Source organism: Vicugna pacos, chromosome 1 (assembly GCF_048564905.1).
Source record: "Vicugna pacos chromosome 1, VicPac4, whole genome shotgun sequence".
In the NCBI taxonomy this organism is placed as follows: Eukaryota; Metazoa; Chordata; class Mammalia; order Artiodactyla; family Camelidae; genus Vicugna; species Vicugna pacos.
The window spans coordinates 58,888,035-58,901,241 of NC_132987.1; the positions used below are offsets into that span (position 1 = coordinate 58,888,035).

The following is a 13,207-nucleotide window of genomic DNA, read 5'->3' on the forward strand; positions in this document are numbered from 1 at the left end:
ATCATTTATGAAATCTATGCTCATTGACACTGTCTTCCTTTTTAGAGAGAAATTGTTTCCCTGTGCCACATAAAAGGGAGTTCACTGAACAGATATAAAGGTCTAGGTGAGTGAAAAAGTAGATGACAATGGAGAAATGAGACCACTCTGCCTATTTCTCACTTTAGTTAACGTGTGCTTTTTCACTTTCATCGGATACATTTAATTGAATAATGACAGTTATCCCTGTGGCCAGAGGAAGTACTGTAGTTTATAGAAGACTTACTTTAGAAAGAAGTGAGTTTGTTCATCCCACTAGAGAGAAATTAACACATCAGCGTGGAGTCTGTTTTATTCTAACATCGATGGATGCTTGTCAGAACTGAAACAGTCTCTACTAGTGCTTGACAGTCAGTAGGTTGTGTTTATAAAAAAACAGCTGAAATCATTTTTGTAAGATATTTAGTACTTAAATATGTTTTAAGTGCTGTTTTCAAGGTGGGTAGGTTAAAAGTCTTGAGATAGAAGACTTCAGTAAGCAATGGCGCACACCATGTGAAAATCCTAGAGACTTAGGAGAGTGGGATATGAAGTATAGTAGAGGAATGATGGGGGGAAGTTTTGAGAAAAAAAGAGCTTAGGGCCAGGTCATGTGGAAACTTGAACATTACGCTAAAGCACTGGAATTACATTGCCAAAATAAAACAGAAATCACTGGGAGATTTTGAATAAAGCCAAAGCAGCATCCTGTTAGTATTGTTGAAAAATTATCCAGGTGGAATAAATGGATTAGATTAAGAAGAGCTGGGAGTAATGGCAAACTGGATGGTGCTCTTGCAATTGCTCGAAGAAGCGATAGTGGTACCTCTTTAAAGTAATAGCTGAGGAATGGAGATAAATCTCCCTCTCTCTCCATTTCTACAACTATGGCCAAATCAACAGGATTTGGCAACTGATTAGATATCAGACCCTAGGGAGATGGTGAAGTCAAAGACTACGTCAATAGTTCAAGGATAGGTGACTGCAGATGTTAAGTATTGCAGTTGATAGCTACCCTCCTTAAAGCCTTGTGGCTGATAGGGAAGATATGATTTCTAAGGAGCAGCAAAGTAAACAGTATCCTGTGGTAATACCGTATTAATTCTTTCCAAAGCATCTATATGCATTCATTGCAATGCAGCTTTGTTTAAGTCCATGAGCCTCTAGTGATTATTAACTTACGGTATAAAATGTAAAAGGACATTTGAAGCACATGTATTAATTGTAGCTAGGAAGCTCTGGGATACACTACTTAAATAGTGCAGTTTTAGTTGTGCAAAATTATTTTGAGATTATTTATACTCATCATTATTGCTTCTATGTCTTTTTAGGAAGAAATATAACAATTGTATAGCATCACTTAAAACAACATCTGTCAGGTTATTTGAAATATCATGTTTCTAAGTTTTTTTTTTCCTAAAATCAAGCGTTTATTGGATACCAAAATCACAAGATTCTGTTTTCCTCTTCAGTACAGTGCTTTTGTGTGTGTGTGTAACGCCTTACCCTGCTTTAATCTTCTTTTCCTTTGCAACTGACTAGATTAAAATAGCAGACTTGAGAGCAAAGGAAAAATGAGAGTGCTTCTGGGGAGACATGAATTGTTAGTTCTCATAAAAGCAAAGTTACCCTAAGGAGTCTGCTCTACAGTTCTAACAGGTCAGGACAAAGAGGCTGTGATTTGCAGAAGCTTTTTGGAACTATTATGGAAAAAATAATTAGAACTGTCCAAAAAATTTAAATAACCTGAATCTTGAGTAAGTAAATTGTAGAAAGTTTGATTTTAAAAAAACCTTTTAGTGGGTATACTGAATGTATTATTTAGAGGCTCTTGTCAATGGGAAGCATGTAGGAATATCAGCAGAATTAAAGGATTGTGATTTGAAATCTGCTCCAGTAACAACCGTTATGAGGTATTGAAGAAGTCACTTCCTCTATAAGAACTTCAGTTTCCTCAAAATATGACCTTAAAAATGATCAAACATAAAAACAAAAGTCAAATTGTCTGATCATTAATGGATATAAAGGTATGAAGTATTTAAAGGGTGTTGTTCCAAACAAGAAAGGCGTCTGGTTAGTTTCTCTAAAGAATATGAAGATGAACAATATAGAAGGGGAAATTAAACACAATGCACACACACACGCCACACATTTTTATATACACAAACACTAATTATTAGAAGCTGTAATGAGGAGAGTAAAATGACAGATCACACACTGGAAAAAAGGTTCTGCAATATGAATATCTGAAAAGTATGGATTCCAATTATATATAGTTTCTTCCAATTAAGATATTAAAAATGCTTAATTGTTATTCACAGGAAATACAGATTTAAATCAAAATTAGATATCAATACATGCTCAAAAGAATAGCTAATTTAAAAAAAACTTAACAATACTAAGTGTTGATGAGGATGTAAGAGCAACTAGAACCCTCATACACTGCTGGTGGGAGTATACAGTTGACCCTTGAACAACACAAAGGGGAATAGGGGCACCGACCCTCATGCAGTCGAAAATCCATGCATAACTTTTGACTTCCCAAAACTTAGCTACTAATAGCCTACTGTCGACTGGAAGCCTCATCGATGACATAAACAGTCTATTAAAAGGTATTTTGTTTGTCATATGTATTATATACTTTATTCTTAAAATAAAGTAAACTAGTGAAAAGAAAATTCAAGAAAATCATAAGAAAGGCAAAATCATTTACAGTACTGCACTGTATTTGTCAATACCATAAGTTTATATTGTTTGCAAGGTGAATTGACTCTTAGTAGTTCCATCATCATTGTCTTATATGATACAAAACACTGTAAATGTTACACATATTACTAACACTAGACATCAAAAAATGGGCAAAGGACTTGAATAGACATTTCTCCAACGGAGGTATGTAAAAATGATCAATAAACTCATGGAAAGATAGCCTCACTAATCACTAGGAAAATGCAAATCAAAGCCATAATGAGACACCACTTCACACCCATGAGGATGGCTGTTACAAAGAAAAGCAAACAAATGAACAAAAAATAAAACCTCAGAAAATAACAAGTTTGGGCAAGGTTGTGGAGAAATCGGAATCCTTGTGCATTACTGGTGGGAATGTAAGATGATGCAGCTATTTTGGAGAGCAGGGTGATACGTCTTCAAAAAATTAAAAATAGAATTACCATATAATCCAGCAATTTCACTTCTAGTTAAATACCTAAAATAATTGAAGGCAGAGACTCTAACAGATATTTGTACACCCATGTTCATAGTAGTAGTAGTATTCACAGTAGCCAAAAGGTGGGAACATCCTGAGTGTCCATTGATGGATAAATGAATAAACTATATATATATATATATATATATATATATATATATATATATACACACATACACACACACACACACAATGGAATACTGTTCAGCTTAAAACAGTAATGAAATTCTGACACATGCTACAATTTAAATGAACTCTGATAAAATCAACCAGACATAAAATGATATTGCATAAGACAACTTACATGAAGTCAGAGAGTATTCATATTTGTAGAGTTGGAATGTAGACCAGTTAACCAGGGGCTGAGGGGAGGAAGCATGGAGAAAGATGAGTTAATGTTTAGTGGATATGACACAGAGTTTCAGTTTGGGATGACAAGAAGTGTCTGGTGAGTTTGCACAACTCTGTGAATATGCTTAAAGGCACTGAAGCATATACTTATTTTTTTTTACAGCACCAAAAAACATATTTAAAAAAGTAAAAAACTCACAGCCCTGCCCCTCACACATACACATCTCCCCAAAAGCCACACAACCCAAACTGAAAGAGAAAACAAATCAAATGTAAAACCCTCACACAAAAGAAGTCTTTGAATTAGGATTTACAAATGTATATAGTCTTTTCTATGAAAAAACAAAACAAACAAGAAACCAAGAGAGTAAAGATAAACTTCAACATGAAGTCTTGGGAGAATTTTAAAAATGTATTGTCTCCTTACAAACTAACAGAAACCAAAACACTGATCAGTGCTTTTCATGTATTTTGAGTGGGAAGCCTTAAATTTAATTGGTATTTGCTAGTAAAACGGCACTCAATGGCAAACAAAATCCTTTAGTAGCCAAATAAGAAAAAAAACAAACCACCCAATCCAAAAATGGGCAGAAGACCTAAACAAGCATTTCTCCAAGGAAGAAATACAAATGATCAATAGGCACATGAAAAAAATGCTCTATATCACTAATTATCAGAGAAATGCAAATCAAAACTACAATGAGGTAGCACCTCACATCAGTCAGAATGGCCATCATTCAAAAGTCCACAAATGATAAATGCTGGAGAGGCTGTGGAGAAAAGGGAACCCTCCTACACTGCTGGTGGGAATGCAGTTTGGTGCAGCCACTGTGAAAAACAGTATGGAGAGTCCTCAAAAGACTAGGAATAGACTTACCATATAACCTAATAATCCCACTCCTGGGCTTGTATCCAGAAGGAACCCTACTTCAAAAATACACCTGCACCACAATGTTCATAGCAGCACTATTTACAATAGCCAAGGCATGGAAACAGCCTAAATGTCCATCAACAGATGACTGGATAAAGATGTGGTGGTATATTTATACAATGGAATACTATTCAGCCATTAAAAAGACAACATAACGCCATTTGCAGCAACATGGATGTTCCTGGAGAATGTCATTCTAAGTGAAGTAAGCCTGAAAGAGAAAGAAAAATACCATATGAGATCGCTCATATGTGGAATATAAAATAAAATAAACATAAAGACAAAACAAAAACAGAATCATAGACAAGTGCAGAATAGATAAACAAGATTATACTGTATAGCACAGTAAAATATATACAAGATCTTGTGGTAGCTCACAGCAAATAAAAATGTGACAATGAATATGTATATGTTCATGTATAACTGAAAAATTGAGCTCTACACTGGAATTTGACACAACATTGTAAAATGACTATAACTCAATAAAAAAAAGTTTTAAAAAGCCTCATTCCCAGAGAATAATAATAGTAATATAATTATTATTACTATTATTATTACTAATTATTATTATATGAGCAGATTTGGTATTCTGGAGGACCGTGCCCAGAAAATTGAGTTTGACCAAATCTCGACAATAATTATGTAACTTTTGAGGTATGTATTTTTATTATTTTAGCACCCTTTTTCACTCTCAAATATCTCAATTTGTTTTTTATTTTGTCTTATTTTATTTCTGAAGTATAGTTGACTTACAATGTTGTGTTAATTTCTGGTGTACAGCAAAGTGATTCAGTTATACACATATATGTTCTTTTGCATATTCTTTGCCATTGTGGTTTATTAGAGGATATTGAATATAATTTCCTGTTCCATACAATAGGACCTTGTTGTTTATCTATTTTATATATAGTAGTTTGTGTCTGCTAATCCCAAACTCCTAATTTATTACCCCTCCCTTTGGTAACCATGTATTTGTTTTGTATGTCTGTGAGTCCATTTCTGTTTTGTAGATAAGTTCTCTTGTATTTAATACTTGATATCAAATATCTCTATTTGGCTAATAGATGGTCGTTCTACTATTAGGCAGCTAGAATTTTTCAAGTCCCATATGCTCTTTTTATGTATCATGTCAATTATCGCATCTTTTATAATTTTCTTTGCGCTATGTGTAAAATAAAATTGGGGGACTTCTCTGTGTCTCTGTCTCTGTTCTCCAGCTTAAATGATGAATGCTTGGTCTCTTGCTTTATCTTTGGCCAAACTCCAAAAAGAAAAATATATAGCCCAAAGTATCTGAAGGGAAGGTAATGTTTATCTGGAACTTCAACCATGGACTATGATATGAATTCAAAGCCTTTATTTAACAAATACTTATTTAGCCATCTTAAGCAGGTTCAATGGCAGATGCTAACCTTTTATTTGCGTGTGTTGGGGGGGAGGGTGAGTGTGTGTAGCTTATGAAGTAAATGCTAAAGACCGTTTCCCAGATAGTTGTACTTTTGGGGATTTTATTTAAATTTTGCCTTTGCATTTCCTCATATTATTTTACATGTACTTTTTGACTCATTCAATGTCTAAAAAAGTCTTAATTTGGCATAAACACTTGACTAGTAATATCTATAAAGAAATGTTTAGGTTTAAATCTAATTGTTTTATATGTATGTATATACATGACTGGGACATTGTGGTGTACACCAGTAATTGACACACTGTAACTGACTGTACCTCAGTTTTAAAAAATCTTATCTTTTCTCTGGACTTTTATTTCTATTGTCAACTAGGAACTTATGTGCAGATGAGAAATCTGATGCCATTTGCTTTGCTAATTTATAGATATACTATTTGGATATTGTTTCTTTGTTTTTCTCTATAAAAAATGTTAGGTCTTCTCTTTTTAATTAAGGTTATGAAATTTCACTATATGGAACCGTTTTTGTAATCTTAATTAACAGTGGGCATATTTCTTCTATGGTTTCTGTAGAATCCCCTCTTCCCATTTTCATTAGATGGATTTTGGGTCTCTCTGTCTCTCATCATTTTTATCAAAATTTTGATCTTTGAATAATATTCTGAGAGAATTACTTGAATTTCCCTCTAGTTCTGCTATTGATTTTTTAAAATGTAGCCAAAACAAACTCTTTCTTTTTTCTTAGTGCATCTTTCTAGAGGGAGCATATTTCTTGTATTTTTTATTTTATGGATGAAATATACTTTTTAAACACTCTCAAGAATTTTAGCAAAATGAACTTTTAGTTATTTTTTTCTTCCATGAATTTTATTCATTTCTCAAGAGCATGCTTTTTTTTATTTTAGCAATTTTTATTTGTGCTGCTGGCTTTTCTTAAATGCCTATCCAATTTTCCTCCTTTGTTCATTTACATATTTTAAATAAAAGATTGGTTGAATTGCTTAAGTAGATAGCAAAGAAATTCCTCTTCTTTCTTTATAATCTACCCTCAGTGAGAGTCTTAACTACAAGAACTATAGGCGTTGGTGGAGTAAAAGGAATGATATACTTCACCTTATAAACGTGTTATGCACACAAGGTGGAACCCGTCCCCTCTGACTCCCAATGCCAGAATAGAAGGGTTTTCCTAGTCCATCCTAAGCAGGTTATCTTCATCTCTTCTCCTACTTCAGTGAATAGGCAAATGGCCAAATCAAAAATTAGTGCACCAAGTCTCATTCACATTTTAGTGATGCTGCTATTTCAATATAGTGAGTCTTCTTCAGTGAAATGTATAAATTGGAAATTTAAATAATATCAGATGTACCCTTGTCTGAGGGCTTAAAGGAAATGCATAGTAATAAAATTCTGACTTCTACAAACAAGTTTGGGCACTAGAATAAATATTTTCTTTATTCGTATAGGTAAATTGTTAGTACGTGGCTGCTTGTGGCAGGAATGAAGGAAAGAAGGAAGGGGAGAAAAGTATTGCCATGCTATTCTGGCTCCTGAGGAGGGGCCTTCCAGCAGATGGCGGGAGTTTGTAAGGGGATGGCACATCCTTTTGGCACACGGTACCCAACCTAAAATGTAGACAAGGTAGAAAACCTGAAATCTAAATGCTGTCTTGGTGAAGTCCCAGCCACCAGGAGAAATCTTAGGCCAGATTACTGTCTTAGTCTCGGATTCTTTTTTTTTTTTTTTTTTTTGGAGTGTGCTTATCAAAAGCTGCAATCTTATCAAATAAAAATATGGTAGGACAATGTGATTACATGAATATTAAAACTACAAAAGATTCTAGACTCATTTTCTATGATACAATCCCAATAATTCCATAGATTTCTTTAGTGCTTTATGCGATGCACAGGTTTCCATTATCTATTAGTTTACTTGAGCCTCACAATAGCTCTGCAAGTTATAGAAGAATGCTAGCGTCCATTTTGTGCTATTAATAAGGAAAAGAGATAACTAGAGAAACTAAGTGATTTGGCCAAACGTTACAGAAACAGAGAGTGTTGAAGTCATAACTGAAACCCAGTTCTGTAAAATCTCAGTTCAACGTTCTTTCAACAACACAGTGACGAACAGCTGAACAAGCCTCAAAATACATATGGCAACAAGAGTGGAAATAATCAAACACAAGCTGTAAGACTTTTGGTCTCCCTCTCAAACCTCTCTGTGGCCACAATAACCCTCAAATCATTTTAACTTTTTTTCTCTTGTCTCACTCGCACACCCTAAAAATGTCCAGCAGCATTTTTCTCTGCCAGCATAGAACTAAGACATGCCCAAGATGTAACTGTGATGTATTCAACCCAGGGCTTGTCCCTGAACACCAGGAATCATGACTTTGTCTTTCAGTAAGACAGCAGGGACCTTCTTTCATCTCACTGTACTGTCCAAAACCTAGAAACTAGTGATAAAGAATAAAAGGACTGACAAAATGTAATCTTTCCTCCTATTTTCCCTCACCTCCAACTACAATTTTCCGATACATTTCAGCCTCTTTGTGATACATAAAGGTGTAGAAACTTCAGCAAGACACGCAGTAGGAGGAGGAGGAGGAGAAGGAGGAGAGGCAGGCACTTTTAGGCTTTATGATTTATGCTGGTTTGGCATTTCCCAAATATTCCTTTGGAAATCAAAATACTTACGCAAAGCCTGTATGCGCCAAAGGCTCACGTATCTCTTTGGGAAAATCAAAGTTACTCATGAAACTTTTTAAATCTGGAGCTTAGCACTTTCGACAAGTCAGTTCAAACCCTACATTATAATTTCTGACCATTTGGAACCGCAGTTGGTTTTAACATTTCTGGATAAATAAAATATTATTCTATAACATGGAAACAGCAAATTGCCATTTCAAAAATTAGTGTTTGGCAATCATGTTGCACCTTCATAGAGATTTTTTTTTTCATTTTTCATTTTTCATTTTTTCATTTTTTTCATGTGACAGACTTAATCACAAAGCCCCAGTTCTCAAAAGCATAGCGTGCAGACTTGATATATATTCAACCAGGAATACCTTTCTGAACTCTAATTCACTGATGACAGTTTATGCCCATTTCATCTTTCAAGGAAGCCTATCAGAAAAAAATAATAGAGTGAAAGCAAGAAAGAGTCAGTGATAACCAAATTAAATTCATAGGAGCTGTCCCAGTTCTTAGGTTATGTTATTTTGTGAAATGAAAGCTATTATGGGTTTATATAAGGTATTGAGGAAAAAAACTTTAAGACAAATCACTTAATTTCAAATTCCTTCTCCAACATTTATGTGATCTTCATAGTTATTTAAAGCACATATATGTTTTCTATTTTCCTCATCTGAAAAACTGTATTTTAAACTAATTTAATTGTAACCTAAAATACTGATAAGGTTCTTGTAAAAACCAAATAAGAGAATAGATGTGAAAGGCTCTTCACTATTGTAAAGGGCCATTTCAATGTATGGAACATCTATCTGTTAGTCTGAGACCCAAGACCATGAAGAATTAAACTTGAGCATCTGGAGAGGGAAGTAATGGAAATTCAGGCTGATGGTTTAAGTCAGGGTGTTCATAGTTAGTAAATATAGTTTTGTTTGATAAATGGTGAGTAGTCCCATGCGAAAGAGTGTAAAGTCAAATATAACAAAGTGGCAGACAAAATGACAAGTAACAAACAAAATGATAAGTTGGTGTCAGGTCATGAAGGCCCTCAGATGCAGTGGTACTCTGAGCCACCCCCAAACGTGTGTGTGGTTAAGCCTCAGGGTCACTTTCCAAGGTTTGAGCTGCTGCTCCTTCTTTGCAACAGGCCCAGGAAATCAGACTGATTTCAGGACGGCTGTTCACATACAGTTCACTCTGTTCTATTCCAGGCTTCCTATATTTGTGTTCCCCTCTCATTCCTGTAACAAAAGCCTATAAATAAAAGTTTCTATAATCTCAAGCAGGCACAAAGATTATGCTTTTTTTTAAATGAGGAAAGTTGCTGAAACATTACCTACTAAATTAAAATTTGGATTTGATCACACTGAAAATAGTGTAAATTATAAATCAATTAACACTATTAAAACTTAGCTGTCTAAGTAACTGCTAGATTATCAAAAGGTAGTATGAACATTAACAACATTGATTTTTTTGCACACCAAGTTTCCTATTGCTTGCCAAAATAATGTTTTCTTATTACAAGATAGTGTCTCAAGTTTTGGCTTCTTCATTGCCTTGAATGTCAGTTTAAGAATGGAAGGGGTCATAACTAAATTCCTCTACATCAATAAATGCTGGCACATAATTCAATGTATGATTATGACTAATAATATAAACATCAATATCTTTTTTTTCTATTTATTTAGTATATGCCAAATGGCAGGTTTTCTGCTAAAGAGTGTCATTTTATCTACAATGCAAATCCATGACATTTACATGGTTTTGCATTTATATTACATATATTGCATTACATGACAATAATATAGATATTACTATCTCTATTTTGGAAATCAAAAAATTGATAGAGATACGTAAAAACACCAATGTCACATAGCCAATATATGGCAAAACTGTAATTTAAACTGAAGTCTACCTGTCATCTAAGGCTGTGATCTTCCTACTGCACTAAACCATCCATACTTTCCCACTGTTCTCATGTCCTTCCTCCATTTATCAAATGAGTATCAACTGTAGATTCTTTGGAAATTTGACCAAAAAATTGAATTTAGCCAAGTCATTAAAACCAATAAATGAGAAAAATTTCAAGATGTAGGTTTAGAAAGAGAGTTCTTAGACTTGACACCAAAATCACAAACCGTAAGAGGAAAAATTAATAAATTAGAACTCATTAAAATTAAAAAAAAATACTCTTGCTCTCTGAAAAGATTGTGTGAAGAGGATAAAAACACACCCTATGGACTGGAAAAAAAATATTTGCCAAATATTTATCTGACAAGGAATAGTATATAAAACATGTAAGTTATTCTCATAACTCAACATTTTTTAATAGTAATAAGCCCTGTTAGAAACTGGGCGAAAGACGTGAAAAGACATATCACCAAAGAAGCTGTGTAAGCAAATGGAAGGATGTCAAATGAGCTTATGAAAAATGTTCGACATATCACCACATGTCTATCAGAAAGGCTAAAATGAAAAACAGTGACAACACCAAATGCTGCTGAGAATGTGGAAAAACTGGGTTATTCATACCCTGCTGGCGGGAATAGAAAATGTTACAGTCACTCTAGAAAACAGTTTGGCAGTTTCTTTCAAAAATATATAAATATACAACTTACAATTATCAAAACAACCCCAATAATTGAATTCTTGGACGTTTACCCAGAGAAATGAAAACAGATTCACACAAAAACTTGTACACAAAGTTTCACAGCAGCTTTATTTGAAATAGCCAAAACATGGAAACAACACAGATGCCCTTCAGTACATAAACGGTTAAATAAACTACAGTAAATTCAATTACATGGTTAGAGGCTCAGATCTGCTGATTCACTGGCCATGGTTAATGTTTTAAACCAATAGCCGGACACATGGAAGAAATAAAATTGGAAGATTATTGGCAGAGAAGATTGGAAAAGAGTTATGAGCCAAAGGTCAGAATATTTGTGTCTCAAGTGAATAGGATTACAAAGATGTGATGAAAGTGTTGTGGTTACACTTAGTCCCTTTCTCTATTTATGCCAGTGTTTGTTAGAAGACCTCCTGAACAAAGTGGATATGGAGTCAGGGAAAGAAGTTAAACACGAGCTCAACAACATGGACTTCACCTCACAAAGGTGAGGACAATACTGACTGTCCAGTCTGCTGGAATCAGAGAAAAACTTTAAATCCACAATGGGGATTTAACAGCAGCTAGGAGGGCTAGCAAGCTGCTGGTGTGAAGTTGGACATGTTGGACTGCTTCCATCATGAGAGGGGCAGTGATTTGTCCTCACTGAAATAGATACTGGTATTTGTTTTTTCCCTTCCTACCCCCCCCCCGTGTTTCCGATGGCAACACTGTGGACTTAATGAGCTCACTATTACGAGAACACTCATAGCATTGCTTCTGAACACACTTATCAGAAGTAATACAATAAGCTTATGTTCATGAGAATGGCTATCTTACCATGTATCCAATCATACAGAAGCATCTGGCATTAGAGAATGTGAAACTGGCCACTGAAGACACAATTAGAGCACCAAGCAAAGTTAAGGTGCTTTCTTTCAGAATGTGGTTCACTCATTGCACTAGTGACCACCATGTTTTCTGGCTGTGCCTCCCATGGCCAGAAAATAAAGGTACAGAAACTGGAGTGTTGAAATGGAGGTGGTGTTCATTCATTTTTTTTTCTCCTTGATTATGGGCTAGCTTAGAGATCTTAACACAAAAAAAGATTTTTTTTCATTAGGGTCAACAATAATGATTTCAATTAATTCCAAGGTGACATAGACATGATTATTTCAGGCCTCACTCATTACTGAATGCACAGGCAAAAAAAGGAAGGAAGGGAGGGAAGAAAGATGGAAAGAAAGAAAAAGAAAAACTGCTGCTAATGCAGTTAATCCTGGTCATCAAAAGGGGGAAATGTTGGTGCTACACGATGCAGGCAGGAAGGAATTTGAAACACAAAGGTCCTCCTGGAGGACATCCTTATTTCATCTATGTTCAGAGATAAAGATGATAGCAGCTCCAAATAATTGGGGACCATGAGGTCAAACCTCAAAATAAAGGTTTAGGAAATGTCCCTAGGTAAGATACCCTTCTGGGTAAACATAAAGTGCTAACTGAGAGCAAAGGGACAGGGAAGAGAACCATAGGAAGGAAGCTACCTGTGAACATTAAGGACTGTATTGTGACCAGTGACAGAATAGATGACTAGAAATTAATCAAACTATTTTTCTGGGTACATATATATTCATGAATAATGTTATTTTCCCTCCATATATTAATTATAGGAATTTGCATTAGCTTTTTTAACAGATAATCTATAAATTAATTTATAAATTAACTCCATGAATTGACACAATTTTTTAATTGAAGCATAGTTGATTTACAATGTTGTGTTAGTTTCAAGGATCTGTTCTTTACTTGTTTCATCAGATACTTAAGTTCTTTGTCAGGCAGCTCTCTTATTTGATGGTTTTCCTTTAACCAGAGACTAAAGAAATCCATGCTGCTTCTTTCTGCTCCCTCACTTAGTGACTTTAAAGTTTTCACTATTCTCATCTGACAGATGGGTAAAAAGCAAATGACATTGGAAGATTGTGCACCTCACAGTTAA

General features: G+C 34.6%; 1 long non-coding RNA gene across 1 annotated transcript in view; it reads right to left on the reverse strand.

Annotated features, from left to right (window-relative positions):
* LOC140696864 (uncharacterized) overlaps window positions 1-13,207 on the reverse strand; it is a 64,345-nt gene that overhangs the window by 2,681 nt on the left and 48,457 nt on the right. The window contains exons 5-6 of the long non-coding RNA XR_012073453.1: window positions 4,455-4,719; window positions 3,531-3,588 (exon numbers count right to left, since the gene is read on the reverse strand). This is a non-coding gene — a long non-coding RNA (uncharacterized lncRNA). The remainder of the gene's footprint in view (window positions 1-3,530; window positions 3,589-4,454; window positions 4,720-13,207) is intronic.